Source organism: Nothobranchius furzeri, chromosome 4 (assembly GCF_043380555.1).
Source record: "Nothobranchius furzeri strain GRZ-AD chromosome 4, NfurGRZ-RIMD1, whole genome shotgun sequence".
Classification (NCBI taxonomy): Eukaryota; Metazoa; Chordata; class Actinopteri; order Cyprinodontiformes; family Nothobranchiidae; genus Nothobranchius; species Nothobranchius furzeri.
In genome coordinates, this window is record NC_091744.1 from 77,322,561 (window position 1) to 77,334,689 (window position 12,129).

General features: G+C 40.2%; 1 protein-coding gene across 3 annotated transcripts in view; it reads right to left on the reverse strand.

Moving 5' to 3' along the window:
- The window catches only part of osbpl5 (oxysterol binding protein-like 5), a 41,147-nt gene that overhangs the window by 26,420 nt on the left and 2,598 nt on the right, over positions 1 to 12,129 (reverse strand). For all 3 annotated transcript variants that reach the window (XM_015964879.3, XM_015964881.3, XM_054733240.2), the window contains exon 2: positions 4,774 to 4,835. The gene's annotated coding sequence lies outside the window, so the exon portion shown is untranslated. The remainder of the gene's footprint in view (positions 1 to 4,773; positions 4,836 to 12,129) is intronic.

Consider the following 12,129-nt stretch of genomic DNA (forward strand, 5'->3'; position numbering starts at 1 on the left):
GTCAACATTATTTATATAGCACTTTATAGCAGCATAAAACCTGACCAAAGTGTTTAACAAAACAAATACAGCAAAAACAACAGCAATGTACTACAATGCCAAGAAAATTATATTATGATAAAAGGCTCAAAATATAGGAAATAAACAAAAACCAAAACAGGTGCACTGTCACACTGAATTAAAAGCGACTGAAAACAGATACGTTTTTGAAAGCAATTTAAAGCAATTCCTAATCTGAATTGGCAGCGCAATCCACAACCTTGGGGTTGCTACCAAGAAAGCTCCGTCGCCCCTGAGCTTCTGCTTCGGTCTTGGCACCTCCAGGGGAAGCTAGTCAATCGACCGTGGCTCGCAGAGATACTGCGAGGAAGGGCCATGTAGAGCTTTAAAAGCCAATAAAAGCACTTTATACTGATCTGAAATCAACAGACAGCAAGTGCAGCAAAGCTAAAATTGGGGTGATGTGATCCCTCTTTCTCGAACACGTCAATAGATGTGCTACTGCATTCTGCACCATTTGAAGCCGGGAGAGATGAGACTGAGGGACACCAAGGTACAGTGAGTAGCAATAGTCAAGACGTGACGTAATAAATGTGTGAATCACTGTCTCAAAATCACATTTTGAGAGCACATGCTTAACTTTGACAATCCTTCTTGATATAAACTAGCTTGCGTCACAGCATTGATTTGTTTGTCCAGAAATAGGTCACTGTCGAGCAGAACTCCCAGATTGGCCACTAAAGCCAGTGGACCAAGGTCAGTTGAGTTAGTAATCAATGCGGTCAGAACCTTTAGAAGTTTGTCAAAAAGAGCTCAGGTTAGAAACAGGCTTTTCTACAGTGACAGCCATAAACTCGCAAACAATTACAAATCCTAAACTAAAAAAAGGCTAATGAAAAATCCCAAACTATCAAATGTGTTGGCCAAGACCTAAAGTAGGCAGAAGTAGGTTTTCTGTTACTGTAAAAAGTGGGCCTAATTTCGGAACACTGTGGGAGGACATGTGGTTTCACTGGTCTATTTTAAGTCTTGTGGCTGTCAGATTATATTTCCTCTACTTGATCTTTTTGTAATGTTTTCTCTTTAAGGAATTTGGTAGTTTGGTAATTTGGCACATTACTGTGCAGAGGCGTTCCTGCTGCTTTAGTGATCAAGTCTTTTGTTGCTTTTAAGTGTGGGCAAGTCTCATCATTCAGAGGAGTGTTTAAATAGGTTTTAAAAAGCTGACTGATGTTGTGTGATTTCCTTCAGGTTAGACTGGCAGAAAACACAAAGTCCCTTTGTACGCATGGTTTATGGAGTCTTCTGTAAGAAAAAAAAAACAACCAGGGCCTGGTAAGGAGGAAAGCAAACCTTCAACAGGGCATCAAAGAAAATGTAAAAATAAAAAACGGAGAAGTCAAACTTGCCAAGGTGACTCGTACTTTGGTATCTTATAGTTTTCCAACAGGCACAACAGCAGCATAAAACAGAACTGATCAGATGCTTTTAAAATCAAGCTTTTATTTTAGATTTCCCTATGCCAATGTAACTAACAACTTGTTCACTTTCATAGACTAAATCTGAGTAGGAGAGCTGGTCCCAGGACACAAACTGCAGCCATGTTTGACTTTGACCCGGTAGTGCTTGAGCCAGCTGGCTGTGTCTCTGCTGGAATCACGCCAGTGGTTGATGTGTGTGAGAACCAGGGAAAAAACAGGCCTTGCCAGGCCGAGCAGATGCAGAAAAGGGTCTTGCCTTAGTGCTAAACATGGATCCTTTGTGCACATATGAAACAGCACCAGACAAGAGCATGTGCACACATGAACTAACATGCATGGGAACGCACATCACATCAAGACTCATGCAGACCATTTAATATACCAGAGAGCCTTATTATTTCACTCTGACATGACTTTAATCTGTTCTGACACACCCTCTCTTAATGCAGTTGTCTTTTTCATTTAATAAAATACATTCCCAAAATCCAAAAAAATACATTTTGATCAGATCTCAACTCTACTATGTACCTTTGCTTCCAGAGCTCGAAGTGTGAAGAAAATAGCTATGCATCAACCAATTTACCTTTGCACACTGACTTCTATTACAAAACTATAATAAACCATCCGTTGTTCTGGTTGAGGTTTCTGCAGCAATTTAAACTGTCCTATTGCATTATGACTAAGCCTTTTTATTGAACTGAAAACCCTCCATGGCAGAAAAGGTAATAAGATGTGGAGATCGCCCAGAAATAAAAACACTAAAACATGAGCATGTCTTTTTGATTAAGATGGAATAAGTTATTACCTGGATTGTGAGTGAGATTTAATATTATTATTATATTATATTATTAAATTAAGCCGCGAGAACGAGACTGAGCACGATGTTTACAGTAGTAACAAGCAACAAGTAAAGACTCGTAAGCGTCCAACAGGGCGGCCACGTCGGTGACAATGACACGATCACAAGCCTTATTGAAACTTGTTTAAAAACATACCTTGAAGTTTTATGGTTAGAAGAAGTGGCGAACACCTAACAGTCTTCCAACACCACAAAAGACTAATACTAAAATTAAATTAAAATTTCTTTCCACTGGAATATACTATAATGTTAATATACGTTTTACCTGCCAACTAAAGCTACTGATTACATTATCTAATAAACTTTACCATTTACAGATAATTGGACAAAGTCCAAAAAACAAATGTTTGGTCTGATCTGCTGTTGCAGAGACAAAGAATAAAGGAGAAAGTAGGAAGATGGCTCGAGATTCTACGTTTTAAAATGAGTCAGAGTCTGAGGCACCGCACTCCTACACGGTAATTCTTAGAGGAGAAGTAGAAAGCTGCTATAGACAAGGCGGTAGAGTGGGTTTCAAAACTGAACCCAATTACCAGGGATTTGGTGTGTGTGTGTGTGTGTGTGTGTGTGTGTGTGTGTGTGTGTGTGTGTGAGTGAGTGAGTGAGTGAGTGAGTGAGTGAGTGAGTGAGTGAGTGAGTGAGTGAGTGAGTGAGTGAGTGAGTGAGTGAGTGAGTGAGAGAGAGAGAGAGAGAGAGAGAGAGAGAGAGAGAGAGAGAGAGAGAGAGAGAGAGAGAGAGAGAGAGAGAACAGATGAAAGGCAGAGCTTGAAACTCTGTAGGAAACCTCAAAATGTAAAAATGAGCTACAGCTTTCTTGGCGCTTTGACCATGGTGCAGTGGAGAGTGTCATGTGCACCTGCATCACTGTGTGGCATGGTAGCTGCAGAGAGTGGCTACGCCATGCTCGGTTGAGACACCCCCCCCCCCCCCCCCCCCGCGCGACAGTAGTATACATTTCCTAGTAAACAAAAGATAAAAAATGTTCCTTGTCTGCACTAATACATGCAGCTACCTGCAATCACAGATACAGTTTTATGTTTTCATTTAGTTTTTTGCGATTTCATCATAAATACTATCACCCACCCCTATTGCAGACACAGCACATTTATAAGTCCCACCTGAGTAACGAACTGTATCAACTATAAACTGCCAGGGTGAGTGACTGCTTATGCTGCTGATGACAGTAAAAAAAAAACACCAAGTATATGACATTTCTGGTAAGTGAATGAGGTAGAGTGACTGGATATGAAGATTTACAGTCAATCTTACTGCTGAAGCACGAAACTGATGAGAGAGGAATTTAGCCATCAAATCAGCAGAAATAAACAGAAACAAGTACTTATGGATTCATAACTGTTATGAAGGTATTGCATTATGTCACATGATCTGATTATGAGTTACTCTTTAAAAATAGTAAAAACAAGAACACAGAACAGGAGATAAGCGGTCAGCTGTTAACCTTTTTTGTTTGGGTTAATAAGTGATAGTTTGATAAATCTTCATGCAACTCGCAAAACAAAACAAGCTGAACCAAAATGCTTTCCAAGTGATGTCTGAGGAAGAGAAGTGTCTTTTTCTCAATGCAACTAAAGCACAATCCCTCATCCTGAGTCAACCACAAATCGATTTCAGAATGCACAGAACAGAACTGGTACGTTACATCAATATTACTTTTCCACCACAAAATGAACCCTTCTATAGAGAGGAGGTTTTGTATTATGTTGGTAGAAATTGTCTGTTTATAAAAAAAATACACGTCACATGTGCCTAACAGACTCTAGTAGAGCTTACACAGCTAGCCAGCATGCCGGCCCCAACATCTTATCAGCAAAAAGCAAATCCAAAGTGCATTGTAGGAGGCTGAAAGAAATTGCATGTAGTTATTGCCATTTCCTCGCTACTGTATGAAAGCTCAACATGTATTTATAGGCAAACGGCTCCTTTTAGAGCTCTAACTACCATTCAGCTCCCTGCTGTCCTTGTGCAACCTCAACCACTCACTCCTTTCTACACGCCTGAATCTGACACACCCTTTCAGCTGCTGATCCAAGTTTTGTCAGTTTCTCTTCTTCAAATGCTGCACTTTGCCAAGTTTCACTGTTATGACACCACAATCAGATGGATGTAGAAAGACATGGTTTTGCTTCATTGTAAAATACAGGAAAACAGGAAGCCGACTTCTCACCCTGAGAGACGTGGCCCAGTTCTCCTGCTCAGAAAGTCAGATTTCCCTCCAGGTAGCCACGGGTAAAAATGAGCTTGCATTTGTGTCAAATTTTGAAAGTAGACTGATGCCAGAGAGAAACCCTGTTCACAAATAAGGCCCACCTCAAGTGTTTAAAATAATATAAATAACCACACTGTATCAGAAACTTTGGCTAAATTACACCTTAAAAAGTGGGGCCTCCAGGTGTGTGTGAGAGCTCAACTTACCCTTCACCTGAACCAGCAGGGACGCAGCATCAAGAGGCCTTTGCTGGATCGGCCCGTGTTACCTGGAGAAATAAAAGGAGTAAAGTTTCACTTCCGTTCACACAGTACAAACGAACAAGAGTTTACCCTTCCCATGCTCCTCCTGGTCACACCACTGTGTTAAAGCCCCACCCAGACTAATCCCAGTTAGGAAGGGAGCCACTGGCATCTCTCAGTTTTCTACCTGCTTACTCAGTACAACGTCTACACTTCATAGTCACAAAACCCCACCACTCTCACACTAGAACAACACACACTATTAGGATGTGAATCCCTTAAAATGCAAAAGTCTTCCACTGCTGGGATTAGTGAAAAACCACATGCCAAATAGAAAAAGTCTAATTATACATACACACAAATAAATACATAGATATCAATTCCCAACAGATAGTCAAACTGCTAAAACTACACAAGCATCACCACTCCTAATCTAAAGGCAGGTTTACAAGGTCAAACCATAGAAATTCAATGTGTACCTTTAGATTACATGTTCAGCTGCTTTGTTTCAACTGCAAACATAAACTGAGATGAAACACAAGGGCAAAAAAATAACTGGCTTTTGATTTTTGAACTGAAATGTAGCTCTTGAATTTTACTAATTTAAGGAAAATCCCACAGAGAGCCAACTATGACCCGTGGGAGAGTGCCGCGGTCTGGGTAAGACCGATTGTAAAATGGATGATGAGGTTGTGGTGACTTCCCAATCAGTGCCTCACATCCTATCTAGAAGAAAAAAAGAGGAGACAATAAGACTGGATCATGTCTAACCTAAATAAGAAGTGGTCAAACTGTACCTAAAAACTGACCATTGCTGGACGTTACACCTGAAAGAGAAGCTGAACATGAGTGTGGGATAAAAGAAACAGAGGGCAGGAAGTGCATGTGAGAAACAGCCAAAACATAATGTAAATAATAAAAATACATAATGACATATCTTAATCTGGAACAGCAATAAAAATAATTACTGAACAAAATTATAAAGTTTGCTTTCATGAGGAGCAAAAACTACAAGTGGAGAAACTGTGACCCAGAAAGTGGCAGGATTTAAATGAAAGGCTGCCAGAGCTCCACCAACACTAAACTCTAGCTGTCCCATATTTTCTCCCTCAGACCAAATGAGATGCTTAAGTTTCTTCTTGGGACAAATTTCCTGCATGAACTAAACTTCCTGCCACTGAAATGATGCTGTGGGATTACCTATGTACTTTTACTTTCTTTTCACAGTACATAACTGGGTCTAGCCTAATTCAGGGCAAACACAGTCAGCCACGCTAGCTTTATAAATTAAAACCCATACAGTAATGGACTGCTGAGACATTGTGTCACATGCATATTGTATAACCAGCACTCAAAAGGTTCCTTCACAAGCAAACAAGTAAGTAACATTTGGATAAAAGCACTGTCAGCTCGCCAGCTCTCACAGCAGAGAGCCAAAGCTGGTTCACAGGAGACGGTCCAAGCCAGATCCCATCCACTGAATTATACTCTCGTCTCCTCTTCAATCAAAAGAAACAACAGGAAGTGTGAAGAAAACCTAAAAGCTGGATGTAGGTGCCTGGCGTGATAATTAATGAATTAAGATTGAGGCAAAATAACAGTAAATATTCATTTGTTTGTTTGTGTACTTTTCCCGTGATAAATTTCCCGACAGTGGGATTCACTTGCCATGAGTGCCCAAGTCTATTAGCGACAGCCAAAGATAAGCACACACTGTATTATTGTAGGAATTTCTAATCCTTTTATTTAAACGTGTGAAACAGATTACATGAAATACTTTCATGCATTCTGAAATCCATTTATTTATTACCGTAAATCCTCTAATACAGGCCGGTATTCAATTAAAGGCCGGGTCTCCAATTGTGGCCGGTGTCAGAGTCAGTTGAGGTAAATAATGGCCGGTCTCTTATTGTGGCCGGGTGGAATGTGGTAACAAGCAAGTATGAGCGTCCCAGCGGCAGGGTTATACTCCCCAAATCAACCAGCAGGAGGCAGTAGAGGTTCACGCAGACCTTTATTGGGCTTTTTCTTCAACGCTTTGTAACGCTACAGACACGATCCTCTATCACGCTCCTACCACACAGAGTCACGGTGTCAGTTAACCATGCTAATTCAACCCGCTCCACAGAACACACATCACCTTCCCTGTGGCTTACATAACACTCACACAACACGCAAATCAGCACATAGGAACTAGCAGAATGATAGGAAACACATATAACACAATACCCAGAATGCACCTGGCTTACAACCCCAGCCAGGTCATTACACTATCAAGTTCAAAGAGAACGTGCTGATTATGCTGCAGAACACTCTGGGGAGCAGCAGTAGGGGGTGTATGAACTAGTCAACTTCACTATAGTGACTTTTTATGCCTGTCGTCGACTAGTCGCCGTCACGTGATAATGACCGGCAAGATGCAGCCCTCGGAAAAGACAGCAGTCTGCTGTCAGCAGGTGACAAGCTCCTGCGCTCGGGGGGTGGGGGGGGCAACGCACTGTGCCAGACCGTAGGTACTGACACGCGATCGTTCATGTCGGTTCATTTCCTTTAATGTTTTCTGTCTTTTATTTGCGCCTGATGTGTATCGCTGCTGTGGAGCGGGGCGCATCAACTTGTCCTCCGACGCACAGATCACTGATGCGGCCGGCAAGCAGGGAGCGCTCCGCTGTTTTCGCGGTCGGTAGATCTGCCTCCTGAGCACGGCCACAGTAACAATCAGGTGTCGCCACCTCAAAAACTAATTTAACACGCGATCGTTCATGTCAGTTCATTTCCTTTAATGTTTTCTGTCTTTTATTTGCGCCTGATGCGTTTCGCTGCATGCTGTGGAGCGGGGCGCTGCGCGCATCACCTTGTCCTCCGACGCACTGATCACTGATACAGCCGCCAAACAGCGAGCACTCCGCTGTTTTAGAGGTTGGTAGATCTTTTAGAACTGCAGTTCAAAGGTAACTCATGAGGTGAATATATATGAACCCAGGTAGCAGTTTTTCTTTAGGACTGAGAGGAGATGCAGGAAGATAATAAACAGGCAGGACAGAAAAATAGTCAAATAAAAACAAGTTAGTTTTTGTACCTGCTGGTTGCAACAAACAGACACCATTGAAGGTAATCAGAAGTGAAAAACAGAAAATGAAATAATTATTTTAATGTTTAGAGCAGCAGGAACTCCGAGAGGCTGCAGGCGCATCAGTGAGTTTGCGGCCGCTGCGCAGGGGGAGGGGGGAGAGGGCTGAAGCAGGGGGAGGGGGGAGAGGGCTGAAGCAGGGGGAGGGGGGAGATGGCTGAAGCAGGAACTACCGTTGTTAAAAGAAATGTGTTTAACTTTGAAAATGTGGGCGCAACTTTAATTGTCAAAAACTCCAATGAACATTAGTTCATTTTGCTCAAATGAAAATAGAGGCCTGCCTCTAATACTGGCCCTCCTTCCAATAAAGGCCTGGAGCTTGATGAGCTTGAGTCAAATAGAGGCCAGGGCCTGTATTAGAGGATTTACGGTATTTTCTAATAACCAAGATACCTTGTTTGGGTCTTTCTGTACAGAATACTTAAAAAGGCATATTCAAAAATAAAAACTATAGTTTTTCTCAATTGAAAGTATATGTTCAATAAATTTTTGGTGCCTTTTTTATTTACATTTGCATTTATTTAATTTACGCACACTTCAAGAATAAGTCGGGTGCTACCTTATTGTATTATTATGCATTCCTTTAACAATACTTTTCTGTCTGCAAGACAACTTAATTATGCAAAAGAATGAGGCTGTCCTTCAGTGTGTCATGGAAAGAAAGCTTGATATAGCAGAGTAGACACAACACTAACTGCAAGTGATGTGGGCAATTGCTAAAGCAATTAATAAACATTAAAAACATCTAATTGGTTAGTCACAAGAACACAAGCTGCAACAGTGTTTTTCATTAAAAAAACATTTTGTAAGAAAAACATAACAGGAACCAGGAAATGAGAATCTGCAACAACCTCCATTATTTGTACAATTAAACTAGAATACATACAGGAATTTAAAAAGGAAATTAAAAAACTAAACACATTTGGGCAAACTGAAGACTTACAGGAAGAAAATAAATTGGAAAAAAAGAAAAACAAAAAATGGGAAATAGAGAAATAAATACAGGAATAAAAACTAGCATTTAGATCAACAGTGAAGATCTGCTAATCATGAAGGAAGGTCTCCAATTCTATGTTTTGAGTTTCTTGAAGAGCAGGGAGGATTAAGGATGGTTGATTAAACAGTGTGAATCTGCTCTCACAGGAGCAGGCTGTTGGGAATGCTGTTGCCTGGTGGACGACAAGCAATGGTAGGAGGGTTTGACCTTGGGGAGTTTGCTTCACAGCCACAGGCAAAGGCTTGCTGCGTTGACTAAGGTAAACAACAGGAGAGACCAGTTAGCCTCTGGAGACCTCACTCTGAGTTCAAGGGAAAGTGACAAGTGCCTTGGAGGTCTGAGCTAATATCTATGGCTAACATGTATCACCAGTGACAAATCAGATGGTTATCTGACTCTTAGCATCCATACTCGTCAACCTTTGTCAACAGTGTGTTATGTGATTTTGATGTGAAGCGATACAAATGTAAACAAACAAATATGAAGCGTTTGTCTAGAGAACAAGCTGATGTTAAATTATTTTGTGTCTGAATGATCCACCCTGAACCTCAATTTTTCCAGACAGAAAATAAAGCGAGACAATCAACACAACATCAGCAGATTACACCGTGATCCTGCATTTAACACTAGAGTGACCTTGCAAAGACCTCATACACTAATTATTGCTCATGCCCTCTTGCCATAAGGTAGGTTATTTTTGCTCTGGTGCCAACACATACTCTGTAATCTGAAATCATTCTATCCAGAAAAACTAATAAATGACCTACATCTCAGTATTAAATTAATTATTCATGAAGGTCACAACAATCAAGACGTTTTCATGAAACTGTTTTGGAAATATCCGATCATTAAATAATTTTTAACTTTTACAATGCAAGCACAAACGACTGGATTTGTTTAACTTCAGATCAATAACATATACTGAAATAACCTATCCTATAAATGCCTTCATTTTAATCATAATTTCCAGCAATCTAATTCTTCTTTACAAATTCTTCATTAATGTACAGTTCATAAAGAGAATACCCAAGTCAAAAATAATTTGTCCCTACTTCACACATACTAAAGCAAAAAATCAACCACAGACAGACGGACCGTGCTGCGATCTGGACCATACTGGGATATCAGGAAGATGTCACACATCATTGATTTCTTAATTAAGAGACCAAGAATGCATCTTTATTTGACATTCTTATAATCCAAATTAACGCCAGTAATTAGGGACACATGATGAGAGAAGTTGCAGAAGAAACTGACTTTGTAAGGGGTATCAAACTAAGAATAAAGTCAGATGATATTTCCTCAACTCAGAAACCAGCCAGCTTCTGAAACCCAATGTCTCTCTTTAAAGGTTAGACTGATGCTTTACTGTCTTGGATTTACTTGACATGAATGGCAACAGCTTGGAGTCACAAGTTTCCATTCAGAGTAACGTAACAGTGTCACTCTTCTCACCCACCTGACTACTTCATCAGCTCTGCAGAGAGAGTACAGCCACAAGCATCAGTCTTGAAACAAAAACATTTCATCAAAAAACAAAGCCGTGGCTTTACACTAGCGAGCATTAGCTAATTTGTCTGTAGCTAAAGTCGTTTCATGATCTGAAAACATCCCCAGCCAGATCCCGACAAAAAATAGCTAATCTGACTCTGCACAGCCCATGACGATGACCCTGCAAACAGGGCTGGTGCAAGAGTCCTGGCAGATTTTATTCAGAATAAAACACTGTGTTAAAGCTTGTACAAAATAAAATACAACTGCCCAGTTATGAACTCAGCGCAGATGCTGCAGCTCATCTCTGAAAAGCTGCAGACAACCAGTGTTCAACACGAGGTGTACAAGAGACAAAATCTCAGTGCAAGCCGAGAAAATTACGGTACTTTAAATCAAATGTCGGTGATGGGAAACAACTAGTGCATTTATGCTATCTCGTCTTTGTGCTGAGTCCACCAGAAAACAGACACAAGCAGCATTTAAATTAGTTTTATTTTTGTCATGAGAAAAAAGTGTGATCAGGTTTGTCATTTTTCCTAATTATTTAGCTTCAATACCACTTGGGAAAAAAACACTGAGATGGATTTTCTCTGTAACAAAGGAGATATTTTGTGAAAGGGAAACCTGGTTAGAGCCGTAAAGGCAACACTGCAGCTCTAAAGTCACTAAATAAAAAAGATCTGCAAGGGAGGGGCATCTTGGCACAGCTCTGGCAGCTCTGGCTGCTAAAAGTGCATTCATTATTTGAAGGCAGATTCTGTATGAAAGAGTTTTGGCCAAGATTTCCCAACTAGATGTTGGAAAAGATTTTCATTCACAGAGGAAAAGTAAAAATAAATAAATAAATAAACAAGTATAAAGATGGAAGTAGAATGTCTATACAGTCGAGAGCAATCATGTTTGAATAAATCATTTCTAGGTGTTTTATTTTACAAAATCCATATATTTTAAGAATCAATGGTTATATATTTTTTGGATTATTGTAAATTAAATAAAAAAAATTATAGATGAAATAAGTTTCTAGGTCTTTCCTTCATTTACCACCAGTCTCTCCCTGTTTGTAATTCAGAGCAAAGCTGCAGTTCAACTTGATAGGCTTAGGGCCCAACACCATTATATATCCCCACCTGATTAGAGCAGGCAGACTGTCACACGCTTTAATCAGACATCAGGTGTTTACAAATCAGTGCAGGAAAATAAAACACCTCTGTTTAAGCCCAGTTGTAAAACCGAATAGATGTTTACTGATTCAGCATTGGCAATAGATCTGAACATTTATTATAAAGATTACATTGCGAGATGATTCGTATAAGCAAATAGTATATGTTGTTAATGATTTAACGACCTAGTTCTAATAGTATCTGACCTCCAAGTGCCCTTTCTGTTCTTGATAACATATCCAGTCTGACCTTCAGCACTTTATCAATATAAAAGACTGGAGTGAACTGACATTTCTGACTGATGTTATAAAGCCTGGATTTAAATGAGAATAAAATAATATGCAGACTGCAGAGCTTGACAGGAAGGGAACAACGAACAAAAGCTGCTTAAATGTCTTTTCTCACTTCACTGAAATTTCACAGGTATTATCTAACACCCGTTTCAGGCAATCTGGTAATCACTTCCTCATGCACTTGCCCTCTCTAGGGCCTTTCCTTTCACGTAATTTAAGCGACAACATTCAGAAACTATTGTAACT